Here is a 12,942-nt window from a genome sequence, read left to right on the forward strand (position 1 = left end):
ATAATATTGAGTTCCCTTTATATCAAATCCTAATACTCCAATTCTTCCAATTTTCGTGATCAGTAACCTGCGTTCATATCTCGAGTTCTATATACTGGTTTTCGGTGATTCAAAAGCCAAACTTGTGTTTCGGAACGTCATCTTTCACCTTGTTTTGGAATCGGCCGAATCGGGGTTTCGTAGCACTGTTTATCGCATTCACCAGCAATACGCGATTTTCACTCAAATTTGTAAGTTTCCGACCTAGAACGATCTTTAAAGTGAACTATGACTATTAGGATCATTTCATGTCGTACCAGAGCTTGTCTCTAGGTTTGGAATTGAGGAAAATTTTGTTTATGCATTTTTTTTTGTGATACCTAAATTTCTAGTTGTATCGTTTTGTTGAATTGTTGTTCTTAGCAACTTAGTGTGTTGCTGCTACTTAAAAAAAATACAAAAAAAAAAAGAATACAAAAAAAAAATAGTATTGTTAAAAGTAGTGCACACTACCTATTTGACAAAATTCCTTAGATTATTTTTGCCAATCACATTACTACTGCTTTTTGTTACTCTAAATTCTTCATACTGATTTTTGGGTTCAAATGTTAAAGTTCTTGTTGATTCAATTAAGAACTTGAAGAGAGCAATTGAGTGGAAAAAGGCAAGAGAGATTCTTTATATAAAAAAAAAAAAAAAAATAATAGTATTGTTAAAAGTAGTGCACACTACCTGTTTGACAAAATTCCTTAGATTATTTTTGCCAATCACATTACTACTGCTTTGTGTTACTCTAAATTCTTCATACTGATTTTTGGGTTCAAATGTTAAAGTTCTTGTTGATTCAATTAAGAACTTGAAGTGAGCAATTGAGTGGAAAAAGGCAAGAGAGATTCATTATATATAAAAAAAAAAAGCCAAATTGAGTGAAACACGAGTGACAAATTCAAGAGTGTAAACACGTGAGCTATGTGGTGAGGTCCTTTATTTTTTTACTTTACTTGTTTTTTTTCATTTGTTTAAAGTATGGCAGGAATAGGTGGTGATGATAGCCCTCCTCCAGGAGTAAACACTAGATTGTTAGTGGAGGCTATAACGGCTCAAATGCAAAGAATGTTGAGGGAACATACTGAAGATTTACATGCTAGAATTGAACAGTTAGAAAATCAAGAAAATTATGGCGATGACGGAGGTAGGAGGAGGAGAAGAGAAACTGAAGGTGGTGGTAGAGGAGATAGAATAGAGGGAGTGAAGCTTAAAATACCATCTTTTCAAGGAAAAAGTGATCCGGAGACCTACCTTGAGTGGAAGATGAAAATTGAACAACTCTTTTCATGCAATAATTACACAGCAGAGAAGAAGGTAAGGGTTGCAGCCATGGAATTTACTGATTATGCACTCATTTGGTGGGACCAATTACAAAAAGAAAGAGTGAGGTGTGAAGAACCAATGGTGGATACTTGGGTGGAGATGAAGAGGTTAATGCAGAAGAGATTTGTTCCTTCTTACTATCATAGAGACCTTCACAATAAGCTTCAAAGGCTCACACAAGGTAGCAAAAGTGTGGATGATTATTATAAGGAGATGGAGGTGTGCTTAATTAGAGCAAATATTAGTGAAGATAGGGAAGCTTCTATGGCACGTTTCTTACAGGGGCTGAATAGTGATATAAGTGATGTTGTGGAATTACAAATTATGTGGAATTGGAGGACTTAGTGCATCAAGCTACTAAGGTAGAACAACAACTGAAAAGAAAAGGTGTCAGAAAGAACTCTTCTAACTTTAACTCCTATAGTTGGAAGGATAGAAATAAGAAGGAGGGAAGTACATCATCAAACACATCCACGGTTGCACCTCAGAGAATTCAAAATAAATCCAGTGATGCTCATAAGAAAACAAAAAGTAGTGAAATTAAATGTTTCAAATGTTCGGGAAGAGGTCACATAGCTTCTGAATGTCCAACTAAGAAGACCATGTTGCTTAAGGAGAATGGAGATATTTCTAGCGAGTCATCTTCTGAATCTGCTGCATCTAGTGATGAAGAGAATGAGGAAGAAATTGCTGAGGGAGGAGACTTGTTTATGGTTAGAAGAATGTTGGGCAGCCAATCAAGAGACTTAGATAAAACACAAAGGAAAAATATTTTTCATACTCGTTGTCTCATCCAAGGTAAGTTATGTTCTTTAATTATAGATGGAGGAAGCTGCACTAATGTTGCAAGTGCAAGAATGATATCAAAATTGAACCTAGTGACTAAACCCCATCCAGAACCATACAAACTTCAATGGCTTAGTGAGGAAGGCGAGCAAATTGTAAGTGGGCAAGTGGAAGTGAATTTTTCTATTGGGAGGTATGAGGATACAGTTATATGTGATGTAGTTCTGATGGAGGCTTGTCATTTACTTCTTAGAAGGCCATGACAGTATGATAAGAAAAGCAACCATGATGGTTATACAAATAAGTTCTCTTTTATACATAAAGAACGCAAAATTACTCTTGCTCCTTTGTCTCCAAGAGAGGTTGGTGAGGATGAATCCAAAATGAGAGAGAAAAGAAAAAAAGAGAGAAAAGAAAAAAATAGTCAAAAAAAAGAGGGAAAAGAAAAAGAGAATGAAAAGAAAGAGAGAAAAACACAAAATTTGTTCATAAAAGAAAAAGAGGTTAAAAAGGCTATGCAATTAAAAAAGCCAATGCTATTGCTTTTAAGCAAGGAGAGTGACTTAAAGGTTGCAGATCTAACCAATTCTTTTCCTAGTGAAGTTGTTTCTTTGTTGCAGGATTTTGAAGATGTAATTCCCAAAGAGGTTCCCAAGGCCTACCACCTATAAGAGGTATAGAACATCAAATTGATCTCATTCCAGGTGTTTCATTGCCCAACAGGCCAGCATATAGAGCTAACCCCCAAGAGACCCAAGAGATCCAAAGGCAAGTTGAAGACTTGATGCAAAGGGGATGGGTGCAAGAGAGCTTAAGTCCATGTGCAGTCCCCCTTATTCTTGTACCTAAGAATGATAGAACTTGGAGGATGTGCACCAATTGTAGAGCCATCAATAATATCACGGTAAAGTATAGACATCCCATTCCTAGATTAGATGATTTTTTGGATGAATTGCATGGTGCTTGTGTGTTTTCAAAAATTGATCTTAAAAGTGGATATCATCAAATTAGGATTAGAGAAGGAGATGAATGGAAAACAGCCTTTAAAACAAAATATGGCTTTTATGAATTGGTTGTCATGCCCTTTGGACTAACAAATGCGCCTCGCACTTTCATGAGGTTGATGAACCATGTGTTAAGGGAGTTTCTAGGGAAATTTGTTGTGGTCTACTTTGATGAGATTTTGATTTATAGCAAATCTTACGATGATCATCTTTTGCATTTGAGAAGTGTGTTGGAAGCTCTTAGGCGTGAGAAATTGTATGCAAAATGGAAAAATGTGTTTTATATACAAATCATGTAGTTTTTTTTGGTTTTGTTATTAGCTCATAGGGAGTGCAGGTTGATCAAGAAAAGGTGAAAGCTATTCAAGAGTGGCCAACTCCTAAGAATGTTAACGAGGTAAGAAGCTTTCATGGCTTAGCTAGTTTCTATAGGAGGTTTGTTAAAGATTTTAGTACATTAGCTGCACCTTTAAATGAAATGATTAAAAAGAATGTGGGATATAAATGGGGTGAAAAACAAGAGCAAGCATTTGCTACCCTCAAAGAAAAATTGACTCATGCATCTATTCTTTCATTGCCTAATTTCTTTAAATCTTTTGAAATTGAATGTGATGCATCAAATGTGGGGATAGGGGCTGTTTTGATGCAAGAGGGACGTCCCATTGCTTATTTTAGTGAGAAACTTAATGGTGTTGCCCTTAATTACCCTATATATGATAAAGAATTGTATGCATTAGTGAGAGCACTACAAACATGGCAGCACTATCTTTTACCAAAGGAATTTGTAATACATAGTGATTACGAATCATTGAAGTATTTAAAGAGGAAAATTGACTCATGCACCTATTCTTTCATTGCCTAATTTCTTTAAATCTTTTGAAATTGAATGTGATGCATCAAATGTGGGGATAGGGGCTGTTTTGATGCAAGAGGGACATCCCATTGCTTATTTTAGTGAGAAACTTAATGGTGCTGCCCTTAATTACCCTACATATGATAAAGAATTGTATGCATTAGTGAGAGCACTACAAACATGGCAGCACTATCTTTTACCAAAGGAATTTGTAATACATAGTGATCACGAATCATTGAAGTATTTAAGGAGCCAAGGTAAGCTCAACAAGAGACATGCCAAGTGGGTTGAATTTCTTGAGCAATTTCAGTACGTGATCAAGCATAAAAAAGGTAAGTCAAATGTTGTTGCTGATGCACTTTCAAGAAGGTATGTTTTGTTCTCTACTCTTGAAACTAAGTTTATTGGTTTTGAGGTAATTAAAGAATTGTATGAACATGATTCCGAATTTTCTCAAATATATAAATCTTGTGTGCATGCTGCCCAAAATGGGTATTTTAAGAATAATGACTATTTATTTAAAGAAAAGAGGTTATGTGTGCCTAAAGGTTCCATTAGGGATTTGCTTGTGAAGGAAGCACATGAGGGGGGATTAATGGGACATTTTGGAGTACAAAAGACTTTAGACATGTTGCATGAACATTTTTATTGGCCACACATGAAACGTGATGTACGCAAATTGTGTGAAAGATGCATTGTTTGTAAGAAATCTAAGTCTAAAGTTATGCCTCATGGTTTGTATACTCCTTTACCAATACCTAACTCCCCTTGGATTGATATTTCTATGGATTTTGTTTTAGGTCTTCCTCGGTCTAAGAGCGGAAAAGATTCAATTTTTGTGGTGGTAGACAGATTCTCCAAGATGGCTCACTTTATACCTTGCAGAAAAGTGGATGATGCTTGTCACGTGGCAGATTTGTTCTTTAAAGAAGTAGTTAGACTTCATGGTATACCCAGAAGCATTGTGAGTGACCGAGACACTAAATTCATTAGTCACTTTTGGAGGACACTTTGGGGTAAGCTTGGAACTAAACTTCTCTTTTCCACGACTTGCCACCCACAAACTGATGGCCAAACTGAGGTAGTAAATCGAACTCTTTCTTCTCTTCTAAGGGCTGTAATCCAAAAGAATATTAAGACATGGGAAGAATGTTTGCCCCATGTTGAGTTTGCCTATAATAGGGTTGTTCATAGCACTACTCGTTATTCTCCCTTTGAAATTGTTTATGGTTTTAACCCTCTCACCCCTCTTGATTTAATGTCTTTGCCAAATAGTTCTATTCTAATTCATAAGGATGGGAATGCTAAGGCTGAATATGTTCGAAAATTACATGAGAAGGTAAAAACACAAATTGAAAAGAAAGTGGATAGCTATGCTCGACAAGCTAATAAAGGAAGGAAAAAGGTTGTGTTTGAACCTGGTGATTGGGTTTGGGTTCATTTAAGGAAGGAAAGGTTTCCTTCTCAAAGGAAATCTAAGCTCCAACCAAGGGGAGATGGACCTTTTCAAGTGTTGTCCAAAATTAATGATAATGCCTACAAAATAGATCTTCCAGGTGAGTATGGTGTTAGTCCTATTTTTAATGTGGCTGATTTGTCTCTTTATGATGCAGCGGAAGAAGACTGCAATTTGAGGGCAAATTCAGTTCAAGAAGGAGGGAATGATGAGGACACATAATGCATAACCAAGGAAGAAAGCCAAGAGGATATTCAAGGTCTTGGAACCCCAATGACAAGAGCAAGGTCAAAGAAGGCGAAGGAGGTTCTAAATAACTTGATAACCACTTATTTGAAGCAAGTACAACTCATGAAGAATTAAAGCCCAAGATAGTCAATTGGTTAACCAAAATTGAAGAAGTTAAGGAATGAAGGCGGCATCTATGTGTTATCAAATTTTAATATTAGTTTAAATTAAAGTAATAGACTAAATTCATAAGAATTTGGGTGTAACTGAAAAAAATGTCTGTTGGGCCAAATTTAGAGAACTTTTTAGGAGTTGCCATTATAAAAGGCAAACCCTTAATTTTCTTAGGGAGATTTTGATTATTATTTTTGTGAGGCTTTGCTCTCTAGAGTTTTTGAAAGAATTCATCTTGAACTTATCAAGGTTGTTAATCCTTGTGGCGTTCTTTTTGGCTTATCAATCCCTAGATTGTGGCGCCATTTTGTTCTTTGTTTCGTTGCTGAATAATAATATTGAGTTCCCTTTATATCAAATCCTAATACTCCAATTCTTCCAATTTTCGTGATCAGTAACCTGCGTTCATATCTCGAGTTCTATATACTTGTTTTCAGTGATTCAAAAGCCTAACTTGTGTTTCGGAACGTCATCTTTCACCTCTTTTTTGAATCGGCCGAATTGGAGTTCCGTAGCACTGTTTATCGCATTCACCAGCCATACGCGATTTTCACTCAAATTTGTAAGTTTCCGACCTAGAACGATCTTTAAAGTGAACTATGACTATTAGGATCATATCACCTATCCTTAGAAAAACACCCTATGATTTTGCTGGTTGCAAATTAGACAGAAAAAGTACATCTGGTACTTGCCATCTATTAGGGAATTCACTTGTATCTTGGCATAGCAAGAAGCAAAATAGTGTGGCACTTTCAACAGCTGAGGCTGAATATGTAGCTGCTGGAAGTTGTTGTGCACAAATATTATGGATGAAACAACACCTTCCTGACTTTGGTGTTGATCTTGGAACTGTGCCAATAATGTGTGACAACACTAGGGCCATAAATATCACAAAGAATCTTGTTATGCACTCAAGAACAAAGCATATAGAGATTAGACATCATTTCATTAGAGATCAATACCAAAATGGTAATATCATGCTTGAATATATTAATACATCTGATCAATTAGCTGATATCTTTACCAAAGCCCTACCCAAGGAAAGTTTCTTCTATATTAGAATGAAACTTGGTATTACGGATCAAAATGAAATATGATATCTGTTGAAAATCGATTGAGACATCGACGTTCCCACTAAATTGCTTACTTACAATAGATACATCGATTTGCTAGTCGACTATCCTGTGTCAAAATGACAAATCAATACTACAAAATCGATTTAATAATCAATTTATGCTGCACAGTTTCTCATTTGTCAAAATAAAAAGCACAACAATCGATTTCATAATCGAATTGGTAATTTGTGTTAGGAATCAAAGGTTGAACCAGTATAGATGTGACACAATATACATAAAACACGAGCATCGATTGGTGAATCGATTGAGGGTATGGAAAATAGCTTAAAACAATCGATTGCATAATCGATTATTTCTCCCAGAAATCCAAAGATTTGAGATATTTTCCATACTCAACCACGAGCATCGATTGGGTAATCGATTGTATCTAATTACAAAAATCTGAGCCAAAATAAGTCAATTTGGAAGTCGATTGAAATCCCTGTATGGTCAATATCTTCAAAATAATCGATTTGGAAATCGCTGCTGCTATGAGAAGGTGTCCTGAACTGATACGGAAATCGGTTTGGACATCGATTTATCAATTGAACGATCACTTAAGAAAATCGATTTGGGAGTCGATTTACAATATGACTGTTGAAAAAAAAAACTAGCCGTTGGAGGCAGTTGTAACAGAAACCTTTCATTTCCCTCCAATAACGGTAATAAAATCGATTTAGAAATCGATTCTGAACAGCCCTAGATTAGTGTTTAGGTTTCTGTTTTCCTTATTGTTTTGTAAATTTTTTTTCAGTATATCTCTTATTCTCTCTTGTATTTTCTTTTTGAATTTAATGACAAAGGGGGAGAATTTGATTTAATTTAACTTGTGCTTATACTGCCTTATGAATACTGAAAATTAAATCTAAAACTGAAATGAATTATGAATGCTAAAATTTAGGGGGAGTCTAAATAAGGATTATTATAAAGTTAAGATCTAATGTTGAAATGTAAACTCAAAGTTAAATTGTATGTTTGTCATTTAATCAAAAAGGGGGAGATTGTAAGATATATGCCTCTGTGATTTTGATGTAACTCCCAAACATACAATGTATATGCATTATCTGGTTAATCTAATAGTTTGAGTTGAGATACATTTCAGGAAAGAATCAAACACTACACTTGAACAAAACCAGAACAAAACTTGGATCTCAAGCAATCAAGCAAAAATTGATCATATCATACAAGGCTTGAAGATTATGTGTAAATGTGTCTAGTGTTCATAGTGTTTATTAGTTAGATTCATCATTATGATTTCACACATCTAATATTTGCCAATTAAAACTGAAATCATAAAATAAGTATGTTAATCAATCAATTGGGAAATCAAATGAGCAATCGATTTTCTGAGTTATAGAACCAAGTTTTAACTAAGTCAATCGATTGGGAAATCGATTACTTAAAGGCTGATATCAGACCTGTGTTCTATGATCAAAGGAAATCGATTGGACAATCGATTGATATACTTTTCTTGAGGTACAAGATTCCTACTAATCAATTGGTTAATCGATTTTTTGATTCACAAAACAAAACGTTCACTGAGACAATCAATTAGCAAATCGATTACTTAAAAATAATTTATCAGACCTGTGTTATGTGATTAAACAAAATCGATTGGATAATCGATTGCATAAATGAATCAGTTTATCATTTATCAGAGACATACTGCATATTCAATTGGCACATCGATTGTAACTAAAATATCTGAGTTACAGGGAGAAATCAGTCGATTGGCAAATCGATTTGATTAAGTGACTGAGTTACAGGGAGAAATCAGTCGATTGGCAAATCGATTTGGTTGAGTATCTGAGTTACAGGGAGACATTAGCCCATTGCCAAATCGATTATGTTAGTAAAAGAGAATCGATTGAGTAATCGATTGTTTGATCTTACATTTTGAACAAAACAATTATAAATCGATTACTCAATCGACTTTGATATGAACTGAGTATCAATTTCTGATTTATGCATTAAAAACATCGATTAGCAAATCGATTAGTTCATCTATTTCAAGAAATTTCAAGAAAAACAAAAAACACGAAATCGATTAGGAAATCGATTAAGCTGGTAATATACATTAATAAATCACAATTTTCATATTTTTTTTACAGAATACATAGAAAGAACTGAACTTTTCAAATAATACACTTTGAGAGAAATTGTTATTACTCACAAACTCTATTGGCAAATATTAAATGTGAGAATTGATTGTGATTGAATCAAGAGTTTTTAGTCTTTTTGCAAGAATTATCTTTGTAAAAGAAAATGTGTGGAAATCCAGTATTGTGAAACTGGTGATCATCTTTTAGAGTGTGTGATCATCTAAAAGAGATCTCAATCTGATCTTGCTAGAGCTTGGTGAGTAGTTCTTAAGGATAGATTGGTTTTAGTAGAAGATTGATGTAGAGTAGGATGTATAGGCAGTGAGGTGCTGGAAAATCTGTAAACATACTCAAATCATTTCTAATAAAGGCTGGAACAGGTAATTGATTCCAGGGTGCACACTTTTCTATATCTATACTCTTTATTTTGATAATGCATGGGTTCTTGAATCTTAGTTTTGAATAAATTTTTGAATCTTTTACTGTTAAAGTGGAATTAATATTAAACAAGTTGGTTTTGATATTAAGTTCATCACTTAGGAAGGAATTAGATAATCTAGTTAAAAATATCGTATAAAACTTCCTAAGGATAGAGGTCATTACACCAACATTTTTATCCACACTTGTGTATCCAAAAAGTATGTTTGTGTCATTGATTAACATTTAGGTCATTTTCGTCCTCCCTAGGCTTATTTTGTTCCATTTAGGGTTTTTAACGTATCTTGTACATCGAATTAGTGTGTTTGTTTCTTGTTCGACATCCTTGGACTTATTCTTGTACATTTAGGGTTTTAAACCAATCTTGTTCATCCAATAAGTTTGTTTGTGTCATTGGATTAACATTTATGTCACATTGGTCCTTCGTTAGTTTATTCTAGTCAATTTGGGTTTTTTTACTAATGTTGTGCATCAAATAATTTCGTTTGTGAAATTGGTTTCACATTTAGCTCATGTTCGTCATCTTTCGATTGATTTTTGTTCAATTAGGGTTTTTAACCAATCTTGTAAATCCAATAAGTGTGTTTGTGCCATTGGATTTACATTTAGGTCATTTTTTTCCTCCCAAGGGTTATTCTAGTCCATTTAGGATTTTTAACTAATCTTGTGCATCCAATAAGTTTGTTTGTGTCATTGGATTAATATTTAGGTCATTTTTGTCCTCCCTAGGGTTATTCTACTACATCTAGGGTTTTTAAACAATATTGTCCATCCTATAAGTTCGTTAGTGTCATTTGATTAACATTTCGATCATTATCGTCCTCCATATATTATTCTAGTCCATTTAGGATTTTTAACCAATCTTGTGTATCCAATAATTGTGTTTGTGTCATTGGATTGACACTTAGGTCATATTCGTCCACCCTAGGCTTATTCTAGTCCATTTAGGGTTTTTTGACCAACCTTGTGCATCCAATAAGTGTCTTTGTGTCACTGGGTTAACATTTACGTCCTCCCTAGGCTTATTCTAGTCCATTTAGGGTTTTTAACCAATCTTGTGCATCGAATAAATATATTTGTGTTAATCTAGTCCATTTAGGGATGTTAACATTTTAGGTCATTTTCGACGTCCCTAGGGTTAATCTAGTCCATTTAGGGATTTTAACTAATCTTGTGCATCAACTAAATTTGTTTGTGTCATTGGATTAATATTTAGGTCATGTTCGTCATCCTTCGACTTACTCTACTCCATTTAGGGTTTTTAACAAATCTTGTGCATCCAATAAGTGTGTTTGTGTCATTGGATTAGCATTTAAGTCATTTTCGTCCTCCTTAGGCTAAATCCAGTCCATTAGGGGTTTTTAACATTTAAGTCATTTTCGTCCTCCCTAAGCTTATTATAGTCCATTTAGGGTTTTTAACCAACCTTGTGCATCCAATAAGTGTCTTTGTGTCGTTGGGTTTACATTTCAGTCATTTACGTCCTCCCTAGGCTTATTCTAGTCCACTTAGGGTTTTTAACCAATCTTGTGCATCCAATAAGTGTGTTTGTTTCATTGGATCAATATTTAGGTCATTTTCATCCTGCTTAGGCTTATTTAAGTCCATTTAGGGTTTTTAACCAATCTTGTGTATCCAATAATTGTGTTTGTGTCATTGGATTAACATTTAGGTCATATTCGTGCACCCTAATTTTATTCTAGTCAATTTAGGGTTTTTAACCAATCTTGTGCATCGAATAAATATATTTGTGTTATTATATTAAATTTTAGGTCATTTTCGACGTCCCTAGGGTTATTCTAGTCCACTTAGGGATTTTAACAAATCTTGTGCATCCACTAAATTCGTTTGTGTCATTGGATTAATATTTAGGTCTTGTGCGTCATCCTTCGACTTACTCTACTCCATTTAGGGTTTTTAACAAATCTTGTGCATCCAATAGGTGTGTTTGTGTCATTGGATTAGCATTGAAGTCGTTTTCGTCCTCCTTAGGCTAAATCCAGTCCATTAGGGGTTTTTATCCAAACTTGTGCATCCAATAAGTATGTTTGTGTCGTTGATTAACATTTAGGTCATTTACTACCTCCCTAGGCTTATTCTAGTCCATTTAGGGTTTTTAACCAACCTTGTGCATCCAATAAGTGTCTTTGTGTCATTGGCTTAACATTTCAAGCATTTAAGTCCTCCCTAGGCTTATTCTAGTCAAATTAGGGTTTTTTAACCAATCTTGTGCATCCAATAAGTTTGTTTGTTTCATTGGATCAATATTTAGGTCATCTTCACCCTCCTTAGGCTAATTTTAGTCCATTTAGGGTTTTTAACTAGTCTTGTGTATCCAATAATTGTGATTGTGCCATTGGATTAACATTTAGGTCATATTTGTCCGCCCTAGGCTTATTCTAGTCACTTTAGAGTTTTTAACCAATCTTGTGCATCGAATAAATATATTTGGCCTATTAGATTAAAGTTTAGGTCATTTTCGACGTCCCTAGGGTTAATCTAGTCCATTTAGGGTTTTATCGTATCTTGTACATCGAATTAGTGTGTTTGTTACATTGGATTAACATTTAGGTCTTGTTCGACATCCTTGGACTTATTCTAGTCCATTTAGGGTTTTAAACCAATCTTGTGCATCCAATAAGTTCGTTTGTGTCATTGGTTTCGCATTTAGGTCATGTTCGTCATCTTTCGATTAATTCTTGTTCATTTAGGGTTTTGAACTAGTCTTGTGCATCCATTAGTTTTGTTTTCTCTCATTGGTTTAACATTTCGGTCATTATCGGCTTCCATAGGGTTATTCTAGTCCATTTAGAGTTTTTAACCAATCTTGTGCACCCAATAAGTTCGTTTTTGTCATTAGATTCACATTTAGGTCATTTTCATCCTCCTTAGGGTATTCTAGTCCATTTAGGGATTTTAACCAATCTTATGCATCCAATAATTGTGTGTCTGTCATTGGGTTAACATTTCGGTATTTTTGTCCTCCTTAGGCTTATTCTAGTCTATTTAGGGATTTTTACCACTCTTGTGCATCCATTAACTGTGTTTGTTTCATTGGATTAGCATTAGGTCATTTTAGCCCACTGTGGGCTTATTCTAGTCCATTTAGGGTTTTTAACTAATCTAGTGCAACCGACAAGTTTGTTGGTGTCATTGGATTAATATTTAGGTCGATTTCGTCCTTCATGTGGTTATTCTACTCCATTTAGGGTTTTTAAACAATCTTGTGCATCCAATGAGTTTGTTAGTATCATTGGATTAACATTTTAGTCATGATCATCCTCTATAGGGTTATTCTAGTCCATTTAGGGCTTTTAACCAATTTCGTGAATCCAATAAGTTCGTTTGTGACATTGGATTAACATTTAGGTCATTTTCTTCTTTCTTAGGGTTATTTTAGTCCATTAAAGGTTTGTAACCAATCTTGTGCCCCCAA

The 12,942-nt window shown here is 34.6% G+C and overlaps 1 pseudogene; it reads left to right on the forward strand.

Moving 5' to 3' along the window:
• Positions 1–1,067: 1,067 nt before the first annotated feature.
• Positions 1,068–5,812, forward strand: LOC140919398 (uncharacterized; annotated as a pseudogene).
• The last annotated feature ends 7,130 nt before the right edge of the window (positions 5,813–12,942 follow it).

The sequence above is a fragment of the Cicer arietinum genome, chromosome 2 (genome assembly GCF_000331145.2).
Source record: "Cicer arietinum cultivar CDC Frontier isolate Library 1 chromosome 2, Cicar.CDCFrontier_v2.0, whole genome shotgun sequence".
NCBI classification, from domain to species: domain Eukaryota; kingdom Viridiplantae; phylum Streptophyta; class Magnoliopsida; order Fabales; family Fabaceae; genus Cicer; species Cicer arietinum.